This window comes from Lycium barbarum, chromosome 10, assembly GCF_019175385.1.
Source record: "Lycium barbarum isolate Lr01 chromosome 10, ASM1917538v2, whole genome shotgun sequence".
NCBI lineage: Eukaryota > Viridiplantae > Streptophyta > Magnoliopsida > Solanales > Solanaceae > Lycium > Lycium barbarum.
In genome coordinates this window covers 9,558,651-9,581,951 of record NC_083346.1, presented here as the reverse complement: position 1 = coordinate 9,581,951, position 23,301 = coordinate 9,558,651, and the positions used below count along the sequence as shown (strand labels likewise).

The 23,301-nt window shown below is 34.8% G+C and overlaps 2 pseudogenes; both read left to right on the top strand.

Annotated features, from left to right (window-relative positions):
- Nucleotides 1–3,673: 3,673 nt before the first annotated feature.
- LOC132616061 (vetispiradiene synthase 3-like) lies at nt 3,674–6,215 on the top strand (annotated as a pseudogene).
- A 13,120-nt stretch (nt 6,216–19,335) lies between these two features.
- Nucleotides 19,336–22,479, top strand: LOC132615956 (vetispiradiene synthase 3-like; annotated as a pseudogene).
- Nucleotides 22,480–23,301: the final 822 nt, after the last annotated feature.

Genomic DNA, 23,301 nt, shown 5'->3' with positions numbered 1-23,301 from the left:
TTAAATACCCCTAATTAATAATTATTTAAAAAAACATTTAATAGGCACAAAGATTCTGAAGAGGTGCTTTATTACTTAAATGAATTGTCGTAATGATTAATTTGAAAAACAAAATCTAAAAGGCTGCGAAGTTTCCCGAAGAGTTGCTTCATTATTTTCATTGTTCAAATATGTAACACATGTTGCAACTCTGGTTTTTCGGATTCCATTGCTTTTGTTAATGACATCACCTAATGGTTAAATCTTTAACATTTATTCAAGCAAGTGAGCGGACTTCTTTAAACCAAATAAGAGCTATTATATTAATAGTTGATTAGATCGTGCTATAAGTTCACAAAATTAAGTTGAAATGGATTTTACTGACCATTGTAAATCAATCATTAATGACATTCCCACCCAAAGATTTATAAGTTGTTTTGTATTTTTGGAAGATTCATAAAATAATAGGACGATACTATATTTGGATTTTTTTAAATAGGAATTCATAAATTATTTTCATACTTAATACTTGATACTTATTATTTTTTAATAGGAATCCATTTGTTGAAGAAGGACAGAGAGAAAATAGTTACAAATGAAACGCAAGTTAATAGTACGTACAAATTTTCATTAAAATATTCATTTGATTTACTATATAGATAAGTTAATGTAATTTATGCAAGTGTAATCTTAAAATGTAGATTGGTCACTCAATTATTACTTTATTGGGAGATTCTGCAAATGACAGTGATATTCTTGAAAAAATGAAAGATAGTAAACCAATCATTAGCTTTTTTTGTGATGTTAGTCTCATATGAACTGAAATTAAATGAAAATCCTTTCTCTTCTCTAATTAGGAAATTTTTGAATATCGACTATTCCTATCAACGAGGTGCTAATCCGTCCAATAATTCAAAACACAATAGATCTCCAAAATAGATAATGTATATTTTTTCCCACACATAGTAATAGTTTACTTATGAGTTATGATAATACAATTGCATTACAAGACATGACCTACAAAGCTTGTGTAGCTTTTAAATTTGTTACTTTCAAAATCAAAGTTAGTGTTTCTTCGTAGCTTAATTGTTTGAAGGAAATGACATTATTGTTTGCTTAAGAAACTAAACATTATTTAATTATAAATTTATATTGATATTATTTTGCCAAATCATATTCTATATGATTTAACATACACGTGCAGCGCACGTGTCGAAAAACTAGTTATCTTAAAAAAATGAAAGTAAGTACCCCCCTCCGTTATAATTTTTGTGGCACCATTTGACTTTGCATGAGGTTTAAGAAAAAAAGAAAGACTTTTGAAATGTGTGGTTCAAAATATGTCTTATATAAATGTGCGACTGTAAATCATCTCATAAAGTTAAATTACTTCTAAATATAGAAAGGTGACAAAGGACAGAGGGAGTAACATTTTTCTCAGCGTGGAAACTTGGATCAACATACACCACCCACAGACGCCAATAGAGAAGTAAGGATTAACATTTAAAAAAGGGAAAATGTGCAAATATATCCCTGAACTTTGCGATTTAGAGCAGATTTACCCCCCGTTATAAAAGTGGTGGATATATACCCCTACCGTCACAAAATGGTGCAAATATACCCTTTTTCTGGCTTTTTTTTTTAAAAATCATTTATCTTATTTTAGAATTAAAAAAAAATGTCACGGGGCTTTAAAAAAAGTCTACCCATTTTTTTTGAGTAGATATATTTCTCTAGAGCTACATGGTAATTTTTTTTCCTGGTGGGTCGGGTCTGGTTCGTTTAAAAAAATAGGTAGACTTATCTTTTTTAAAGACACAGAGATATTTTTTTAAACAAATTAGATCCGCTCCACCACGAAAAAAAATTACCGTGCGGCTTTAGAGAAATATGTCTACTAAAAAAATGGGTAGACTTTTGTTTAAATCCCCGTGGTATTTTTTTTTTATTCAATAATAAAAATAAATGATTTTTTAAAAAAATTCCGCCAAAAAAAAGGGTATATTTGTACTATTTTGTAACGGTAGGGGTATATTTGCACAATTTTGTAACGACAAGGGTATATATCCACCACTTTTATAACGGGGGTATATTTGCTCTAAATCACAAAGTTGAGGGGTATATTTGCACCTTTTCCCTAAATAAAATCAGTTAGAAAAAGGGTATATTTGCACCATTTCATAACGGTAGGGGTATACTTTTATAACAGGAGATAAATCTGCTCCAAATCGCAAAGTTTAGGGGCATATTTGCACCTTTGCCCTTTAAAAAATTAAAAAATCTATTGGCTGGCTGATTAGGTAGGGTATGCAGTCAAGTATAGCAACTGAGTGACTACTTCATGTTATGGCTCCACATATAGACATTATTTGAGTTAAAATATATTACGGAAAAGACTCAAATATGCCATCGAACTATCAGAAATGGATCATTTATGCCAGTCGTTGAAAGTTTGGCTCAAATATGCCACTGCCGTTACCTTTTTGGCTCATCCATGCCATTATTCACTAACGGTGGTTTTAAAATACCAGATATGCCACGTGGCAAAAATTTATTGGTCCACGTCACTTAAATGAAAACCAGCCAAAATAAATCCTAATTAAATCAACGGAAAAGGCTCAAATATGCCATCGAACTATCAGAAATGGCTCATTTATGCCACTCGTTGAAAGTTTGGCTCAAATATGCCACTGCCGTTACCTTTTTGGCTCATACATGCCATTATTCACTAACGGTGGTTTTAAAATACCAGATATGCCACGTGGCAAAAATTTATTGGTCCACGTCACTTAAATGAAAACCAGCCAAAATAAATCCTTATTAAACCAACCCGACCCGTTGACCCGACCCACCCATCTTATACCTATTTCTTTGCCCCTCTTTCATTATGTTATAACGATTAGGGTTTGATTAGGGTTAATCGTTATAACATAATGAAAGAGGGGGTAAAGAAATAGGTATAAGATGGGTGGGTCGGGTCAACTGGTCGGGTTGGTTTAATTAGGATTTATTTTGGCTGGTTTTCATTTAAGTGACGTGGACCAATAAATTTTTGTCACGTGGCATATCTGGTATTTTAAAACCACCGTTAGTGAATAATGGCATGGATGAGCCAAAAAGGTAACGGCAGTGGCATATTTGAGCCAAACTTTCAACGAGTGACATAAATGAGCCATTTCTGATAGTTCGATGGCATATTTGAGCCTTTTCCGTTGGTTTAATTAGGATTTATTTTGGCTGGTTTTCATTTAAGTGACGTGGACCAATAAATTTTTGCCACGTGGCATATCTGGTATTTTAAAACCACCGTTAGTGAATAATGGCATGGATGAGCCAAAAAGGTAACGTCAGTGGCATATTTGAGCCAAACTTTCAACGAGTGGCATAAATGAATCATTTCTGATAGTTCGATGACATATTTGAGCCTTTTCCGAATATATTATGTTTGATCAGCTAATTAAACGTGATTTAATATACAAAAGAAAGAGACATCAAAAGAGAAGGCAAAAAAGATGGCTTTGCCCTTGGCTTAGAGTCAACAAGCTCAGCTAGCTCTTACTATTATAAATACTTATCGTTTCTCTTCCATTTGTGTCATCAGACTTAATTCTCAGTTTCTTTCTTCCCTAGAGAATTAAGAACAAGAAATCTCTTATATTTTTTGGCAACAAATACTAAAGTAATTTAATTAGCAATGGCCTCAGAAGTTGTCAATCATATTGTGAAGCATGAACAAGAAGAAGAGGTTGTTCGCCCCGTCGCCAACTTCTCTCCTAGTCTATGGGGTGATCGTTTCCATTCTTTCCCCATCGACAATCAGGTAATTAATATACCTATTCTTCATTCTTTTCTTCTTTATATATAGTTTCTTATTACATACATAATTACTTAAGTTTACATTGTGTTTATATATAGAACAATGTAATAAATATATATTTTTTTGGGCACGTTTATAGGTTGCACAAAAGTATGCTCAAGAGAGTGAAGCATTGAAGGAAGAAACTGGGAGTATGTTGTTAGCTACTGGACGGAAATTGGCCGAGACATTGAATTTGATTGACATTATTGAACGCCTTGGCATAGCATACCACTTTGAGAAACAAATTGATGACATGTTGGAACAAATTTACAACAAAAATAGTAACTTTGAGGGTGATGACTATAATGATTTGTGCATTTTTGCACTTCAATTTCAATTGCTCAGGCAACATGGTTACAACATCTCTCCTAGTAAGTCCATGTTAAAATCAAGTCTATACTTGTTATAATTATGATCCATTTGCAAGAATTAGGCTAACTAATCTTGATTATGTTCTTCCTTGAAAAAACAGAAATTTTCAGCAAATTTCAAGATGCTAATGGAAAATTCAAGGAGTCGCTTGCCAGTGATGTCTTAGGATTATTTAGCTTGTATGAAGCTTCACATGTAAGGACTCATGGTGAAGATATCTTAGAAGATGCACTCGCTTTCTCCACTACTCATCTTGAGTCTGCAACTCCACATTTGGAATCTCCACTTAGGGAGCAAGTGACACACGCCCTTGAGCAATCTTTGCACAAGGGCATTCCTCGAGTTGAGACCCGATTCTTTATCTCATCAATCTACGAGAAGGAGGAATCAAGGAACGATGTGTTACTTCGATTTGCAAAATTGGATTTCAACTTGCTCCAAATGTTGCACAAACAAGAACTTGCTGAAGTATCAAGATGTGGTTATACTTTTGAGAGAAAAATGATAAAACCATTTTGGTTCATTTCTCAAGTACTGATGTTAATTTGTCATGCTGCAGGTGGTGGAAGATTTAGATTTCGTGACAACACTTCCATATGCTAGAGATAGAGCAGTGGAATGCTACTTTTGGACAGTAGGCGTATACTTTGAGCCTCAATATTCTCAAGCTCGCGTCATGCTCGCTAAGACCATAGCAATGATTTCAATTGTAGATGACACCTTTGATGCTTATGGTGTAGTTAAAGAACTTGACACATACACAGATGCCATACAAAGGTCTGAACTTCATAAATTCACCTAATTACATATTGCTTGAAAGTGAATGCCACGAAATAATTATAACCAGCTTTTGCTCATGCTATTTATGTTGTCTTTTTAAATGCATAAATTTACCCTAGCGTTTTCACCCTGCAGATGGGATATCAACGAAATTGATCGGCTCCCTAATTACATGAAAATAAGTTATAAAGCTCTTCTAGATCTGTACGAGGATTATGAAAAGGAATTGTCTAGCAATGGAAGATCTCATGTTGTCTATCATGCAAAAGAAAGGGTATGTCTGAGCGATCTAACTGTCTAATTACTTTTTTTTTTCCTTAATCCATTTCTCACTTTGTTTTACCTTGCGTCTTTGTACTGCTCATAAACTTGAAGCAATCAAATTACTATTTTCTAACTCTTCTTTTTTGGTGTTCTCAGATGAAAGAAATAGTGAGGAACTATAATGTTGAAGCCAAATGATTTATTGAAGGATATATGCCACCCGTTTCTGAATACTTGAGCAATGCTCTAGCAACTAGCACTTATTACTTGCTCACTACAACATCTTATTTGGGCATGAAGTTTGCCACGGAGCAGGATTTTAAATGGTTGTCAAAGAATCCTCAAATTCTTGAAGCTAATGTGACATTATGCCGAGTTATTGATGACATAGCCACATACGAGGTATGCGTTGTATCTCACAGAATTATATCATTACAAACAAAGTGCTTCGATGAAAACTGAAGCAATATAGAAGCTAATAATTTATCTGCATTTCTAGGTTGAGAAAAGTAGGGGACAAATTGCAACAGGAATTGAGTGCTACATGAGAGATTATGGTGTATCAACGGAAGAGGCAATGGCTAAATTTCATGAAATGGCTGAGACAGCATGGAAGGATGTTAATGAAGGAATTCTGAGGCCAACTCCTGTCTGTACGGAGATTTTAACCCGTATTCTGAATCTTGCACGTATTATTGACGTTACATATAAAAACAATCAAGACGGATACACTCATCCTGAGAAAGTTCTAAAACCTCACATTATTGCGCTGCTTGTGGACTCCATTGAAATTTAAACTACAATTGTTGGTCGCTTAAATGGAGCCGGTGGACTTCATTCTCCTTAACTGAAACAATAAAATTGTTTATTATTTTAATCATGTTGTTTAAAGTTTCTAAAGAGCCGCCTTTTGTAATGGTGCAGTGCACTTCATATGTAGGACCCCCTTAGAATATATGTATGAAATAATAGTACAACTTCTTTTTGAAATTTATTATTTCACTTTTTATTGCACATCTTAAATTGACTGTTAAAAAGAATCTGCTAATTTCTCCGACCCCCCCCCCCCCCCCCCCCCCCAAAAAAAAGCCAAAGAGTTCGACATGGATATAATTGAGGAAATTCCAAGAACATTGCAAAAAAGCAGAATGGATAAAAGTACCATGGTTGGTAGATAGATGCACAGGGAAGAGCATGTATGCATACAGAGCCAAATTTTCTCGAAGGAGAGTGGTGAAGCTTAAAATGTTTGTGTTAATTTGAAAATTGGAGTAGAAGGTCCGAGTTCTGTCCTCAAGTTCAGTAAGGTCCTTCCGATTTGATTTCTTCATTTTTAGTGAGGTTCAAATCGACAAGCTAAGGCGGAGCCAGTATTTTCGTTAAGAGTATTCAAATAGAGTATTACTCGTAAGATTCAACATAATTTAAGTAACCATTTAAATTTATTTAATTAAATTTTAATATCTTATTATATCACATTTACACAATTATGTGCTTGTATCTAATTATATTCAATTTAAATATGCAAAACAGGTTATCGATATTATCGTCTATTATAATTTTAATAAATTGATACAACAACAACAACTTACAATCGTAGTTCTAAATATGGGGTTTGAGGATGATAGAGTGTACGCAGACCTTACCTCTACCTTGGTAAATACCGAGCCTGTTTCCGATAGACTCTCGGCTCAAAGAAAGCATATCAATTTCAATAACTTGATCATTATGATAAATCTAATAAAATATTAAAATTAATAATTTAATATAATTAATATAGGAGCATATGACCCAACAAACAATACCATATAAAAAATATTACATGTCAATTTAAATATTAATTAGTTTAAATAATTATGTAATTATAATCACCGCTAAATTAGCTAATTTAATCTTTGTTGATATTTTAATTATTTTTTATTTTCTATTATATATTAGATTATCTAATACTTGAAAGATATATTTTAGAATGTCACTTTTCATGAAACGAGTTAATTTGTTCTATTCTATTTATTGTAACTTATATCTTTACAATTCTTTTTTGGGTTAACTACATTAAACCCTCCTATAATATGATTCGATTTTGGATTCATTCCTTCTATTCTAAATCAAACATTTTTTGACCCCTTATATTATATAAATACTACACTTACACTCCCCATGAGGTATATCCTAAACTAAATATTTGAATATAATTATTAAAAATTAAATTAAAATTTACAAATAAGAAGTATTTATGTATTTTTTCCATGAATTTAATAGAGAAGATAGCTTCTTTTTAATATCTTTATTCTAGCATGTGATTAAAATAATACACATATATATTCCGAAACATGTATCTTTCGAAACTTATAAATAAGAAAAGAACACTGATTATTTAATAAGATATTCTACTAATAGTAATAACTTTCCTACACTTTGAACATGTAGCTTAGTTTCATTTATTTTAATTATAATATTTATTATATAGGAATTTCTCATCTTTATTTTAGTTTATTTATTTAATTCTTCCACTACAAAATATCTCAAAATTACATAAAAAACTTTTTATTTATAATTCTTATTAGTCTTTGAATAATTATATTTATTATACTTAGTTTTGGATAAATCTCATAAGGGGTGTAAGTGTAGAATTTCCGTGATATAGGGAGTCATCTAAAGTAGTTTATTTTAAAATACAAGGGCTATATTTGAACTAAATTATATTACATGGAGTGTTTAGTATAATTAGCCCTTTTTATAGACAATTTTTTTAACTATAATCATTACTACATTTATAGTGTTTGTATACAATAACTTAAAAAGAAAATATAAAACAAGAATAGGATGAAAATTGACAAAGCGGTCAGGTATATCCCCAAAACCTTAAGCCCTTACGACTATTTTCATTCCCAGCCGCCACACCCCTCGGCCCTCACCCGTATCCCCTTTGCTTCGTTAATTAATATCAAATTTGCGGTTGTTCAAGCATTAATTTTCTTTCCTCTCCATTTGTTATTCACAAGTATTTTTACTTTTTTCTTTAAGTTGCTATAACCTAGACATTGAAACTATATATATATATATATATATATATATATATATATATATATTTATGTAGATTGGTTCTGATCGATTTAAGGTGAGCAATGGTTGTTCCATTTATATCGAGAGTGAAGTTATTGCGGTATAATATCTTTATATTATTTGATATTATTTGGTAGCATATTTGTAGGGAGATAATTACCATATATTAGTTAGTTTCCTTGTTTCACTAGGATCTTAGTTTCCTTGTTTCACTAGGGTTCAAAATTGTATCATATATATATTCTCTCTTGGTGAATGAATGGAACAAGTCAAGATTGTATAGTTTCTACATGGTATCAGGCCACACGTTTTTTTTCTTCTCTTCATCGTAAATTTCCATGGCCGGTGACGCCGTACCTCCTCCACCACCACCCAAAATTGAGTCTAATTCTCCCTATTTTCTCGGTCCTCAAGACCGACCCGGGGACTATATCACGCCTACTCGTTTCAAGGGCGCATCAGATAACGCTGCCGTCGGTCAGCACTTTACTTCCGATCAATGGAAGGCTATTACGGGATTTTTTGGTAATGCTACAATTCCCGAAAATCGCTTGAATGGTAAGTTTGATGTTTTTTCTTGGATTATTGACACTGGTACTACTCATCATGTTATCGGTGAGAAATCTTGATTGTTTGATGTCCATACTGTTGATTGTCCTATTGGTTTGCCTAATGGTGAAAAGGTGCTTGCTTCTTTGGAAGGTTCTGTTCGACTGTCAGATAAAATCACCTTACATCATGTCCTTTATGTGCCTTATTTACGTTGCAACTTACTCTCCGTCCCCCAACTTACTGATAATTTACATACTATTGTCTCTTTTAATTCTTATATGTGTGCTATTCATGACCCACTGAAGGAGCTGATTGGAACGGGAGTTAGGAGGGACGGACTATACTATTTTAGCAAACCGGACGTGGTGCAACATGTGTCTACTGTCGTGGCAACGTCCACATTGGAATTGTGGCATCGACGATTGGGGCATCCTTCCGAGAGAGTAGTTAAGTTGCTTCCTCATGTCAGTAGTGATAAGAGTAGTTTAGCAAAGGATTGTGAAGTGTGTTTACGTGCTAAGCATCCTAGAGACAAATTTCCTTTAAGTGATAATAATGCATCTAGAATATTTGAGAAAATACATTGTGATTTGTGAGGCCCATATCGCCATGTTTCGTCGTGTGGAGCTCGTTATTTTTTAACAATTGTTGATGATTTTTCCCGAGCTGTTTGGATTTACTTGTTGGTTGACAAAACAGAAGTGTTTCCGATGTTTATGGCTTTTGTTGCTATGGTTGATCGACAATTTAATCAAACAATTAAAGTTGTACAAAGTGATAATGGTACAGAATTTAATTGTTTGATCGATTATTTTTCCGCCACTGGTATTTTATTTCAAACCTCTTGTGTGGGTACTCCGCAACAGAATGGGAGGGTAGAGAGGAAGCATAAACATGTGTTGAATGTTGCGAGGGCTCTCAGATTTCAGGCCAATTTGCCTATTTTTTTCTGGGGTGAATGTGTTCTTGCTGCATCTCATCTCATAAATCGTACCCCCACATCCAAATTGGAAAATAAAACACATTTTGAAATTTTATTCAATAAACCTCCTTCTTTTGATGCTATTCGTACTTTTGGGTGTTTGTGCTTTGCTCATAATAAAAAAACTCAGGGTGACAAATTTGCTAGTCAGAGCAGAAAGTGTTTGTTTGTGGGATATCCATTTGGTAAGAAGGGGTGGCGGTTATTTGATCTTGATATGAAGGAATTTTTTGTCTCTCGTGATGTAAAGTTTGTGGAGGATGTGTTTCCTTTTGCTTGTCCGGAAGATGTTAATATTTCGTCTAGTTTTTTTGATGAGGGTGCTGAAATTGATCGTGATTTTATAGTGTACGGGGATGAATTAGGGGGTGAAGTTGATAGTTCAGAGGCTGCCGAGCAGCAGCCGCAAACCACTGGCCAACCAGCGCCTACTGGCAGCCAGACCGAGCTGCAGCCAGCGGCCACTGTCCAGCCCGCTGGGAACCCAGCGCCAGCTGGCAGCGAGGCTGAGCGGCTGCCAACAACCACTGCACAGCCCGCTGGGAACCCAGCGCCCGTTGGCAGCGAGGGGGGGGGGGGCAGCAACACCATACCCCAGTCACGAATGTGGAAGGTGGCTTGGGGCGTGGTTTTCGGGAGAAATTTCTCTCTGTTGTGCTTCGTGATTATGTGACACACTCAGTTTTTGCTATAGTCCGTCCCCTACAACTCCTGTTAACAATCAATCCTCAGGTACTCCCTATCCTTTGGCACACTATATTAATTGTGACAATTTTTCTGTAAATTATCGTAAGTTTCTTGCAGCTATTATTTCGGGTAAGGATCCTAAGACCTTCAAAGAAGCCATGAAACACGAAGGTTGGAGACATTCAATGAAAGAAGAGATACGTGCATTGGAAGACAATGGTACATGGACTTTGGAACATCTTCCTCCAGGTAAGAAAGCACTTGGTAATCAGTGGGTGTACAAGACCAAGTTTTTGTCAAATGGAGATGTGGAACGGCTCAAGTCGCGCTTGGTTGTGTTGGGAAATCATCAACAAGCGGGGATTGATTACAATGAAACTTTTGCTCCGGTCGCCAAGATGATTACTGTTCGAGCCTTTCTAGCCATTGCAGCATCCAAAAATTGGGAACTTCACCAAATGGATGTTCATAATGCCTTTTTACATGGTGACCTTGATGAGGAGGTGTATATGAAGCTCCCTCCCGGGTTTGAAAGTCCAGATCCTACGTTGGTGTGTCGTTTGCGCAAATCGCTGTATGGGTTGAAACAGGCCCCTAGATGTTGGTTTGCAAAATTAGTGACTGCTTTGAAAGGGTACAGTTTCCTTCAATCTTATTCTGATTATTCCCTTTTTACATTTACTAGAGGGAATATTCAGATTAATATCTTGGTTTATGTTGATGATCTTATTATTTCTGGGAATGCTTCCGCTGCACTTGCAACTTTCAAAGCCTATTTGAGTGATTGTTTCAAAATGAAAGACCTTGGGTCTCTCAAATATTTTTTGGGTATTGAAGTAGCTCGTAGTTCATCAGGGTTGTTTTTGTGTCAATGCAAGTATACTCTCGATATTATCTCTGAAGCAGGATTGTTAGGTGCAAAGCCAAGTGGGTTCCCTATTGAGCAAAATCATAAACTTGGCCTTGCAAATGGAGATTTGTTGTCGGATCCGAAGGTCTACCGTAGATTAGTCGGGCGTTTGATTTATTTGGGGGTCACTCGACCGGACTTGGCATATTCTGTTCATACATTGTCTCAATTCATGCAAGAACCCCGGATTGAACATTGGGAAGCGGCCTTACGAGTAGTCCGTTATTTGAAAGGCACACCAGGACAGGGTATTTTGTTACATGCCGACAATGAGTTGACTTTGCAGGGATGGTGTAATTCTGATTGGGTGGCTTGTCCGCTTACTCATCGTTCGTTGACAGGTTGGCTAGTATTTCTATGTCACGCCCCGAACCTGGGCTTGGACGTAACACGACACCCGGTGCCTGACTGCATGTGACCGAGCGAACCAACTGGCTGGCTGAATCAACATGTGATATCAAAACATAACTGAATGTGGAAATAACTAAACACATGCTGATATACTAAAGGTCTGACTGAAATCATAATGCGGAAATACTTAGACAAGCTGAAATATTTGAACTTAGCCAACATGGCTTAAACCAAAACAACTGAACAACTACCAACAAGGCTAACACAATAAATATGTGACTGTCTGAACTGTGTCTATGAAGCCTTTAATGAATACAAATAGGTAATTGTCTAGAAAGCTGTGAGAACTGCATGACTGATATTGCCCCGAAGGAAACTGGGGCTCACCGCAGTAGCTGATACGAACACTCCTAAGTAGTTGGATCGTCAACCTATACGTCGTTACCTGCATCGCGAGATGCAGGCCCCCAAGCAATAGAAAGGGACATCAGTACATTGGAATTGTATTGGTATGTAAAGCAACTGAAGCAATAAAATACTGTAACTGAAACTGAAACTGAAACTGAACTAAACAGGAAAGCAAGAAGCTGAAGTACTCCCTGTTCTGGATGAAGAATCACCTGTAAAACTGTAAATGTAACTGTGGGCTAGGGCCCAAATAATGTGCACAAAAACTGTGGCCTCTGGCCCAAGCAATACGTATGCATAAATTGTGGCCTAGGGCCCAAAAATACAGGTACAGGTGTTCAACATTAACAATTTACAAAACTGAGACCGGCTATAGCTGATAGCATGATAACTGTTTCTGATTATAGGTCTCTTGCAAATAACTGGTTATACACTGACTGAGACTCATGTGATAATAATGCATAAGTCTATAAGGATTACGTGCTGAGTTCATGATGTTCAAAGTGACAACCATGAACGAATTCTGTAACTGCAATCCTAGAAGATAACAATTCTATATCATATCATGAAACTAGAGCTAACTATATTCTTAGTCAAATTGCTGACAAGTATGAAGAATGAGGCGTAGGGAGAATTATGACCATTCCCTAACGTAGATAGTTAGCCTCACATACCTTAATTCCAGCCGTTGAGCGTAATACAATGTTCGTCACCCCTTTCAACTTTGATCTATATCAATACAATTCAAAGGGATTCTATATTAACAATAATATTCATGCTTTGGTCATCTAAGCATTTTATCAAACACTTGGTGGGCATGAAGCTCCACAACCCTCATTAATGGGGTTTTCTTCACCAAATCCCCATTCTATTACTTCTAGCTAATTCTACAATCTCAATTAGATGTAATTAACATCATTCTTCATCACCCATATGAATACAACAATCCCAAGTCAACAATCCAACAACTCTAGCATAGTTCATATAATTCTCTTCATCAAACCCAATTATTATTCTCCCAAGCATTCATCAATTCACAACTATAAATGATTAGGGAGTAGAAACATTACCTTTTATGAGTAGTCGCCACTAAATCAACATCCCCAAGTTCGAGTTTTAGCTTAGAATGACGACAACAACTTGTACTACACTTTATCCTTTACGAGCCTCGGGATTCGGGGCCTTCAACTTGGTTGATTCTCTATTTTCTCTCTCTAATTCTCCTCTCTAAAATCTGAAAATATGGAGGAAATGGGGCTGCTAGGGTTAACATTTCCCTTAAATACCAAGGGGAAATGGGTTTGACCCAACTTGAAATCGGGTTGGGACCTTTCTGTCTCAAAACATCCATATCTCCATATCCCGATGTCACCTGTGGGCCCACGACCTATGGTTGGAAAGGTATTTAAATTATATACAACTTTCGTTCTTTGAGTTTTCCCAAATTCCCAATTTATGATAGGGTTATGGCCTCCCGAAGTCAGGTGACCCGAAACGTACTTACGGACTAAGATACGCCCCATGTTACGGTCCCGTAACACGAAGGACGGACCGTAACTTGGTGAAAATTTCCAGTGAGGTTCTGGAATTTTTTGGTGTGTTACGGCCTGTAACAGTGACCGTAACTCAGGTGAAATTTCCAGCGAACAGGCTTCAGTAAAATGGGCATAACGCTTTGCACAGATGTCCGTTTGATCCCTATAATATACCGTTGGAAATATATTTCAAATGTCTACAACTTTCATCAAGGAAGTTTTCCCAAATTCTCAATTAATAAAGAGGTTATGATCGTTGGAAGTAAGTCCTTCTATAAACTCACTTGCAAACATGCCCCGTAGAGTGACTTCCAACTTTTCTTTGCCCAAAGACATTTCTTATGACTTAATTGGTTTTCAAAACACTTACTATAACCCTCATATTGGTTCCATTGTATTATCATCTTATGAGTCAAACTTTCGCCCGAAGCTACGAGGTGTTACATTCTAGGTCAATCTCCCATCTCTTGGAAGACAAAGAAGCAGCACACAGTTTCTAGATCTTCTGTAGAGGCTGAATATAGGTCCATGGCTGCGGCCACTTGTGAGTTGAAGTGGCTGAGAGGTCTGTTGTTGAGTTTAGGTATACAACATCCCAAGGCGATCAAATTGTTTTGTGATAGTCAGTCCGCTTTGCACATCGCAAAAAATCCGGTTTTCCATGAACGAACAAAGCACATTGAGGTAGATTGTCACTTTGTTCGTGATGCAATTAATGAAGGTTTGATTTCTCCGTCACACGTTTCAACATCTTCACAATTGGCAGACATTTTTACCAAAGCTCTCGGCAAAACTCAGTTTGACTTCTTGCTTTCCAAGTTGGGCATTTTTTATTCCCATGCTCCAACTTGGGGGGGGGGGGGGGGGGATTGCGGTATAATATCTTTATATTATTTGATATTATTTGGTAGCATATTTGTAGGGAGATAATTACTATATATTAGTTAGTTTCCTTGTTTCACTAATTACCATATATTAGTTAGTTTCCTTGTTTCACTAATTACCATATATTAGTTAGTTTCCTTGTTTCACTAGGATCTTAGTTTCCTTGTTTCACTAGGGTTCAAAATTGTATCCTATATATATTCTCTCTTGGTGAATGAATGGAACAAGTCAAGATTGTATAGTTTCTACAGAAGTTCTGTGAAGTCGACAACAAGGTAAGTTTGGATTTTGCTTTTTGGATGCTGTGGACAAAATTGTTTTTTTTTTTTGTTATACATATCACTAACAGAAGCTAAGTTAGTCTATGATTGTGTCGTATAAATATTTATGTTTCAGAAATTATTCAACACTTATAGTGTAGTTAAAATCAAATGCTTATTAGTGTTGTAAATGTTAATATTTGTTTGGTAGGTTTTCTTGTTATGGATCTATAATTCCTCCATGAAGGATAATATAGTGTTGCATATCTTGTTCCTTGATTAAAACTTTGTTAAAAAAGGCTTTTTGTGCAAAATATTGAATTGCTTGGAGTATATGATCGTATGCACCTATTAAAGTTATATACATGTTAAAATTATTTTTGTTTTTTGGTATTAATTTACTTTGTTGAAATTGACAGGCAAATTTGTTGAATATTAGAGCAACAATGATAAGTGACCGATATTGATCAAACTATGGCACAATTGGAGACAATGGCGGAAGATAAAGCAAAAACTATGCGGCTTTGTATCTCAAGCAAGATACTACTATTGTAATTGTTGTCATATAAAAAATATGTATTGTGAATATTTTGAAACTTAACTACGCAATTAGTGTAACTTGAAGCCTATTTTGGAATCTAATTTTTATTTTATTTTTCACTACGTTATAGAAATTCTTGAGTTAACGATGTTTATGGCGTACACTTCAATTTGTAGCAATGGAGTTTCTGTAATCATGACTAAACCGATATATAATTGTCAAAAATATGGTTATACATTTTCACCTTTCTTAGAAAAATAAAAAAATAGCTATAATTTTATTTATTTGTGGCAAAAGAATGGATTCTCAGCTATGCACAAAAAAGTTTGTGGCAAATACTTCAATTCATAGCTATGAATTTAGAACTCGTAGCTAAAATATAAAATAGCCACAAAGTTTGAATTTTCATAGCAAACAAATTAAGTCTTTCGCCACAAAAGATATAATGTGGCTACAATATAAAGATTACTATAGATTTTATATGTCGTGACAAAAGAGTAAAACTATTTGCTACAAGTATGTATTTCGTGGCAAGAATTTTTTACTATCACAACTACAACAACAAAAAAATTCGTAGCAATAAGTATTAGCCCTAAGCTACGGACCATGTAAAGTTTGTAGCTAACTTTTAGCTACGTTACTTCTAGCTACGAATGCTACGGGAATAAAAATTATAGCTAACGTGTTTAGCCACAAAATTTTTCATATTTAGCTACAATATATTTCGTAGCTATATGTGCTCTGTGTTGTAGTGATACAAAGAAGTAAACATACAAATAAGCTAAGGAGATTCAACATCTACTATATATATATATATATATATATATATATATATATATTTTTTTTTTTTTTTTTTTTTTTTTAAACACTTGTATATATAGTATGATTTTTCGACTAAGGGTGTTCGGATCCTTACAATATACCCTAGCTCCGCCCATGACTAAGACATGACATTCATCGGTAACGCTGTAGGAACGAGTTACTATCAAGAAGGTAGCCATGTCTATGGTGCATTAAATGTAGTTGAGGCGTCTCGTAAGACAATCACAACACGGGCACGATGGATTTAGGCTACTGTACATCCAACAAAAACACAAGTTTTCTTCAGAGAATATTTGGTCACTCATTTTAGTGCAGCCCCGTTTATCAACTCGACAAATATATATATATATATATATAAAGATCGGAGTAGAAGGTCCTAATTCAAGACTGAACAAGTTTATTATAGTCCTGATTGAATCTTCATGCTAAGTGTAGTTCAAGTCCACAACACGTGCTTTCACCAGTTGTACTATAAAAGGGTTTGCTTTTGAATTCCTTAAATTCTTGACTCATATGGAGGAATTACTAATATTTATTTAGCGTAACTAAAAATTTAGATTTACCTCTTATTAATACTTTGTGAAAGGTGTTATCCAGTTTTTAAAAAATAAATCTATTGATGAAAATTAAAGGTATATTAGAAATTTTTTCGCTCTCTATAGATACTTATCCCATTGTAGAAATTTTATACTTAAATTTTGATCTGGTTAACTCTCTTAACCAATCCATTGTCTTCATTCACTCTAATTTATGTGAAATAATTGGATAGATCTAAGAATTCTCCAGAATTTTTATAAGATAAATGGTGTTTTTAAATAAAAGGGAAGAGGTGCAAATATATCCCTGAACTTTGCAATTTGGAGCAGATGTACCCCCGTTATTAAAGTGGTGGATATATACCCCTACCGTTACAAAATGGTGCAAATATACCCTGACGGATTTTTTTAAATCATTTATCTTATTTTAGAATTAAAAAAAATGTTACGGGGCTTTGAAAAAAGTCTACCCTTTTTTTTGTTGACTAGATATATTTCTCTAGAGCCACATGGTAATTTTTTTTCCTGGTGGGCCGGGTCTGGTTCACTTAAAAAAATGGGTAGACTTATCTATTTTAAAGACACGGAGATATTTTTTTAAACAAATCAGACCCGCTCCACCATGAAAAAAAATTACCGTGCGGCTTTAGAGAAATATGTCTACTAAAAAAATGGGTAGAATTTTGTTTAAATCCCTGTGGTATTTTTTTTTATTCAATAATAAAAATAAATGATTTTAAAAAAAAATTCCGTCAGAAAAAAGGGTATATTTGTACTATTTTGTAACGGTAGGGGTATATTTTCTCTAAATCACAAAGTTGAGAGGTATATTTGCACCTTTGCCCTAAATAAAATCAGATAGAAAAAGGGTATATTTGCACCATTTCATAACGGTAGAGGTATATATCCACCACTTTTATAACGGGAGATAAATCTGCTCTAAATCGCAAAGTTCAGGGGCATATTTACACCTTTGCCCTTTAAAAAATTAAAAAATCTACTGGCTGGCTGACTAGGTAGGGTATGCAGTCAAGTATGGTAACTGAGTGACTACTTCATGTTATGGCTCCTCATATAGACATTATTTGAGTTAAAATATATTATGTTTGATCAGCTAATTAAACGTGATTTAATATACAAAAGAAAGAGACATCAAAAGAGAAGGCAAAAAAGATGGCTTTGCCCTTGGCTTAGAGTCAACAAGCTCAGCTAGCTCTTACTATTATAAATACTTATTGTTTCTCTTCCATTTGTGTCATCAGACTTAATTCTCAGTTTCTTTCTTCCCTAGAGAATTAAGAACAAGAAATCTCTTATATTTTTTGGCAACAAATACTAAAGTAATTTAATTAGCAATGGCCTCAGAAGTTGTCAATCATATTGTACTATTTAATTATTTAATTATAAATTTATATTGATATTATTTTGCCAAATCATATTCTATATGATTTAACATACAGGTGCAGCGCACGTGTCGAGAAACTAGTTATCTTAAAAAAATGAAAGTAAGTGCCCCCTCCGTTATAATTTATGTGGAACCATTTGACTTTGCATGGAGTTTAAGAAAAAAAGAAAGACTTTTGAAATGTGTGGTTCAAAATATGTCTTATATAAATGTGCGACTGTAAATCATCTCATAAAGTTAAATTACTTCTAAATATAGAAAGGTGACAAAGGACAGAGGGAGTAACATTTTTCTCAGCGTGGAAACTTGGATCAACATACACCACCCACAGACGCCAATAGAGAAGTAAGGATAAACATTTAAAAAAGGGAAAAGGTGCAAATATATTCCTGAACTTTGCGATTTGGAGCAGATTTACCCCCCGTTATAAAAGTGATGGATATATACCCCTACCGTCACAAAATGGTGCAAATATACCCTTTTTCTGGTTTTTTTTTTTTTAAAATCATTTATCTTATTTTAGAATTAAAAAAAAATGTCACGGGGCTTTAAAAAAAGTCTACCCATTTTTTTTGAGTAGATATATTTCTCTAGAGCCACATGATAATTTTTTTTCCTGGTGGGCCGGGTCTGGTTCGTTTAAAAAATTAGGTAGACTTATCTTTTTTAAAGACACATAGATATTTTTTTAAACAAATTAGATCCGCTCCACCACGAAAAAAAATTACTGTGCGGCCTTAGAGAAATATGTCTACTAAAAAATGGGTAGACTTTTGTTTAAATCCCCGTGGTATTTTTTTTTATTCAATAATAAAAATAAATGATTTTTAAAAAAAATTCCGTTAGAAAAAAGGGTATATTTGTACTATTTTGTAACGGTAGGGGTATATTTGCACAATTTTGTAATGATAAGGGTATATATCCACCACTTTTATAACGGGGGGTATATTTACTCTAAATCACAAAGTTGAAAGGTATATTTGCACCTTTGCCCTAAATAAAATCAGTTAGAAAAAGGGTATATATGCACCATTTCATAACGATAGGGGTATACTTTTATAACGGGAGATAAATCTGCTCGCAAAGTTTAGGGGTATATTTGCACCTTTGGCCTTTAAAAGAATTAAAAAATCTACTGGCTGGCTGATTAGGTAGGGTATGCAGTCAAGTATAGCAACTGAGTGACTACTTCATGTTATGGCTCCACATATAGACATTATTTGAGTTAAAATATATTATGTTTGATCAGCTAATTAAACGTGATTTAATATACAAAAGAAAGAGACATCAAAAGAGAAGGCAAAAAAGATGGCTTTGCCCTTGGCTTAGAGTCAACAAGCTCAGCTAGCTCTTACTATTATAAATACTTATCGTTTCTCTTCCATTTGTGTCATCAGACTTAATTCTCAGTTTCTTTCTTCCCTAGAGAATTAAGAACAAGAAATCTCTTATATTTTTTGGCAACAAATACTAAAGTAATTTAATTAGCAATGGCCTCAGAAGTTGTCAATCATATTGTGAAGCATGAACAAGAAGAAGAGGTTGTTCGCCCCGTCGCCAACTTCTCTCCTAGTCTATGGGGTGATCGTTTCCATTCTTTCTCCATCGACAATCAGGTAATTAATATACCTATTCTTCATTCTTTTCTTCTTTATATATAGTTTCTTATTACATACATAATTACTTAAGTTTACATTGTGTTTATATACAGAACAATGTAATATATATATTTTTTTTTGGGCACGTTTATAGGTTGCACAAAAGTATGCTCAAGAGAGTGAAGCATTGAAGGAAGAAACTGGGAGTATGTTGTTAGCTACTGGACGGAAATTGGCCGAGACATTGAATTTGATTGACATTATTGAACGCCTTGGCATAGCATACCACTTTGAGAAACAAATTGATGACATGTTGGAACAAATTTACAACAAAAATAGTAACTTTGAGGGTGATGACTATAATGATTTGTGCATTTTTGCACTTCAATTTCGATTGCTCAGGCAACATGGTTACAACATCTCTCCTAGTAAGTCCATGTTAAAATCAAGTCTATACTTGTTATAATTATGATCCATTTGCAAGAATTAGGCTAACTAATCTTGATTATGTTCTTCCTTGAAAAAACAGAAATTTTCAGCAAATTTCAAGATGCTAATGGAAAATTCAAGGAGTCGCTTGCCAGTGATGTCTTAGGATTATTTAGCTTGTATGAAGCTTCACATGTAAGGACTCATGGTGAAGATATCTTAGAAGATGCACTCGCTTTCTCCACTACTCATCTTGAGTCTGCAACTCCACATTTGGAATCTCCACTTAGGGAGCAAGTGACACACGCCCTTGAGCAATCTTTGCACAAGGGCATTCCTCGAGTTGAGACCCGATTCTTCATCTCATCAATCTACGAGAAGGAGGAATCAAGGAACGATGTGTTACTTCGATTTGCAAAATTGGATTTCAACTTGCTCCAAATGTTGCACAAACAAGAACTTGCTGAAGTATCAAGGTGTGGTTATACTTTTGAGAGGAAAATGATAAAACCATTTTGGTTCATTTCTCAAGTACTGATGTTAATTTGTCATGCTACAGATGGTGGAAAGATTTAGATTTCGTGACAACACTTCCATATGCTAGAGATAGAGCAGTGGAATGCTACTTTTGGACAGTAGGAGTATACTTTGAGCCTCAATATTCTCAAGCTCGCGCCATGCTCGCTAAGACCATAGCAATGATTTAAATTGTAGATGACACCTTTGATGCTTATGGTGTAGTTAAAGAACTTGACACATACACAGATGCCATACAAAGGTCTGAACTTCATAAATTCACCTAATTACATATTGCTTGAAAGTGAATGCCATGAAATAATTATAACCAACTTTTGCTCATGCTATTTATGTTGTCTTTTTAAATGCATAAATTTACCTTAGCGTTTTCACCCTGCAGATGGGATAACAACGAAATTGATCGGCTTCCTGATTACATGAAAATCAGTTATAAAGCTCTTCTAGATCTGTACGAGGATTATGAAAAGGAATTGTCTAGCGATGGAAGATCTCATGTTGTCTATCATGCAAAAGAAAGGGTATGTCTGAGCGATCTAACTGTCTAATTACTTTTTTTTTTCCTTAATCCCTTTCTCACTTTGTTTTACCTTGCGTCTTTGTACTGCTCATAAACTTGAAGCAATCAAATTACTATTTTCTAACTCTTCTTTTTTGGTGTTCTCAGATGAAAGAAATAGTGAGGAACTATAATGTCGAAGCCAAATGGTTTATTGAAGGATATATGCCACCTGTTTCTGAATACCTGAGCAATGCTCTAGCAACTAGCACTTACTACTTGCTCACTACAACATCTTATTTGGGCATGAAGTTTGCCACGGAGCAGGATTTCGAATGGTTGTCAAAGAATCCTCAAATTCTTGAAGCTAATGTGACATTATGCCGGGTTATTGATGACATAGCCACATATGAGGTATGCGTTGTATCTCACAGAATTATATCATTACAAACAAAGTGCTTCGATGAAAACTGAAGCAATATAGAAGCTAATAATTTATCTGCATTTCCAGGTTGAGAAAAGTAGGGGACAAATTGCAACAGGAATTGAGTGCTACATGAGAGATTATGGTGTATCAACGGAAGAGGCAATGGCTAAATTTCATGAAATGGCTGAGACAGCATGGAAGGATGTTAATGAAGGAATTCTGAGGCCAACTCCTGTCTCTAAGGAGATTTTAACCCGTATTTTGAATCTTCACGTATTATTGACGTTACATATAAAAACAATCAAGACGATACACTCATCCTGAGAAAGTCCTAAAACCTCACATTATTGCGCTGCTTGTGGAGTCCATTGAAATTTAAACTACAATTGTTGGTCGTGTAAATGGAGCCGGTGGACTTCATTCCCCTTAATTGAAACAATAAAATTGTTTATTATTTTAATCATGTTGTTTAAAGTTTCTAAAGAGCCGCTTTTTGTAATGGTGCAGTGCACTTCATATGTAGGACCCCCTTAGAATCTATGTATGAAATAATAGTACAACTTCTTTTTGAAATTTATTATTTCACTTTTTATTGCACATCTTAAATTGACTGTTAAAAAGAATCTGCTAATTGCTCCGACCAAAAAAAAAAAAAGAAAAAACAAAGAGTTCGACATGGACATAATTGAGGAAATTCCAAGAACATTGCAAAAAAGCAGAATTGATAAAAGTACCATGGTTGGTAGATAGATGCACAGGGAAGAGCATGTATGCATACAGAGCCAAATTTTCTCGAAGGAGAGTGGTGAAGCTTAAAATGTGTGTGTTAATTTGAAAATTGGAGTAGAGGGTCCGAGTTCTGTCCTCAAGTTCAGTAAGGTCCTTCCGATTTGATTTCTTCATTCTTAGTGAGGTTCAAATCGACAAGCTAAGGCGGAGCCAGTATTTTCATTAAGAGTATTCAAAATACAAAGAAATAAACATACAAATAAGCTAAGGAGATTCAACATCTACTATATATATATATAATATTTTTAAAAAAACTTGTATATATAGTATGATTTTTTGACTAAGGGTGTTCGGACCCTTACAATATACCCTAGCTCCGCCCATGACTAAGACATGACATTCATCGGTAACGCTGTAGGAACGAGTTACTATCAAGAAGGTAGCCATGTCTATATCTATGGTGCATTAAATGTAGTTGAGGCGTCTCGTAAGGCAATCACAACACGGGCACGATGGATTTAGGCTACTGTAGATCCAACAAAAACACAAGTTTTCTTCAGATAATATTTGGCCACTCATTTTAGTGCAGCCCCGTTTATCAACTCGACAAATATATATATATATATATATATATATATATATATATATATATATATATATAAAGATCGGACTAGAAGGTCCTAATTCAAGAATGAACAAGTTTATTATAGTCCTTCTGATTGAATCTTCATGCTAAAATCTTCATGCTAAGTGTAGTTCAAGTCCACAACACGTGCTTTCACCGGCTTTTTTACTATAAAAGGTTTTGCTTTTGAATTCCTTAAATTCTTGACTCATATGGAGCAATTACTAATATTTATTTAGAGTGACTAAAAATTTAGATTTACCTCT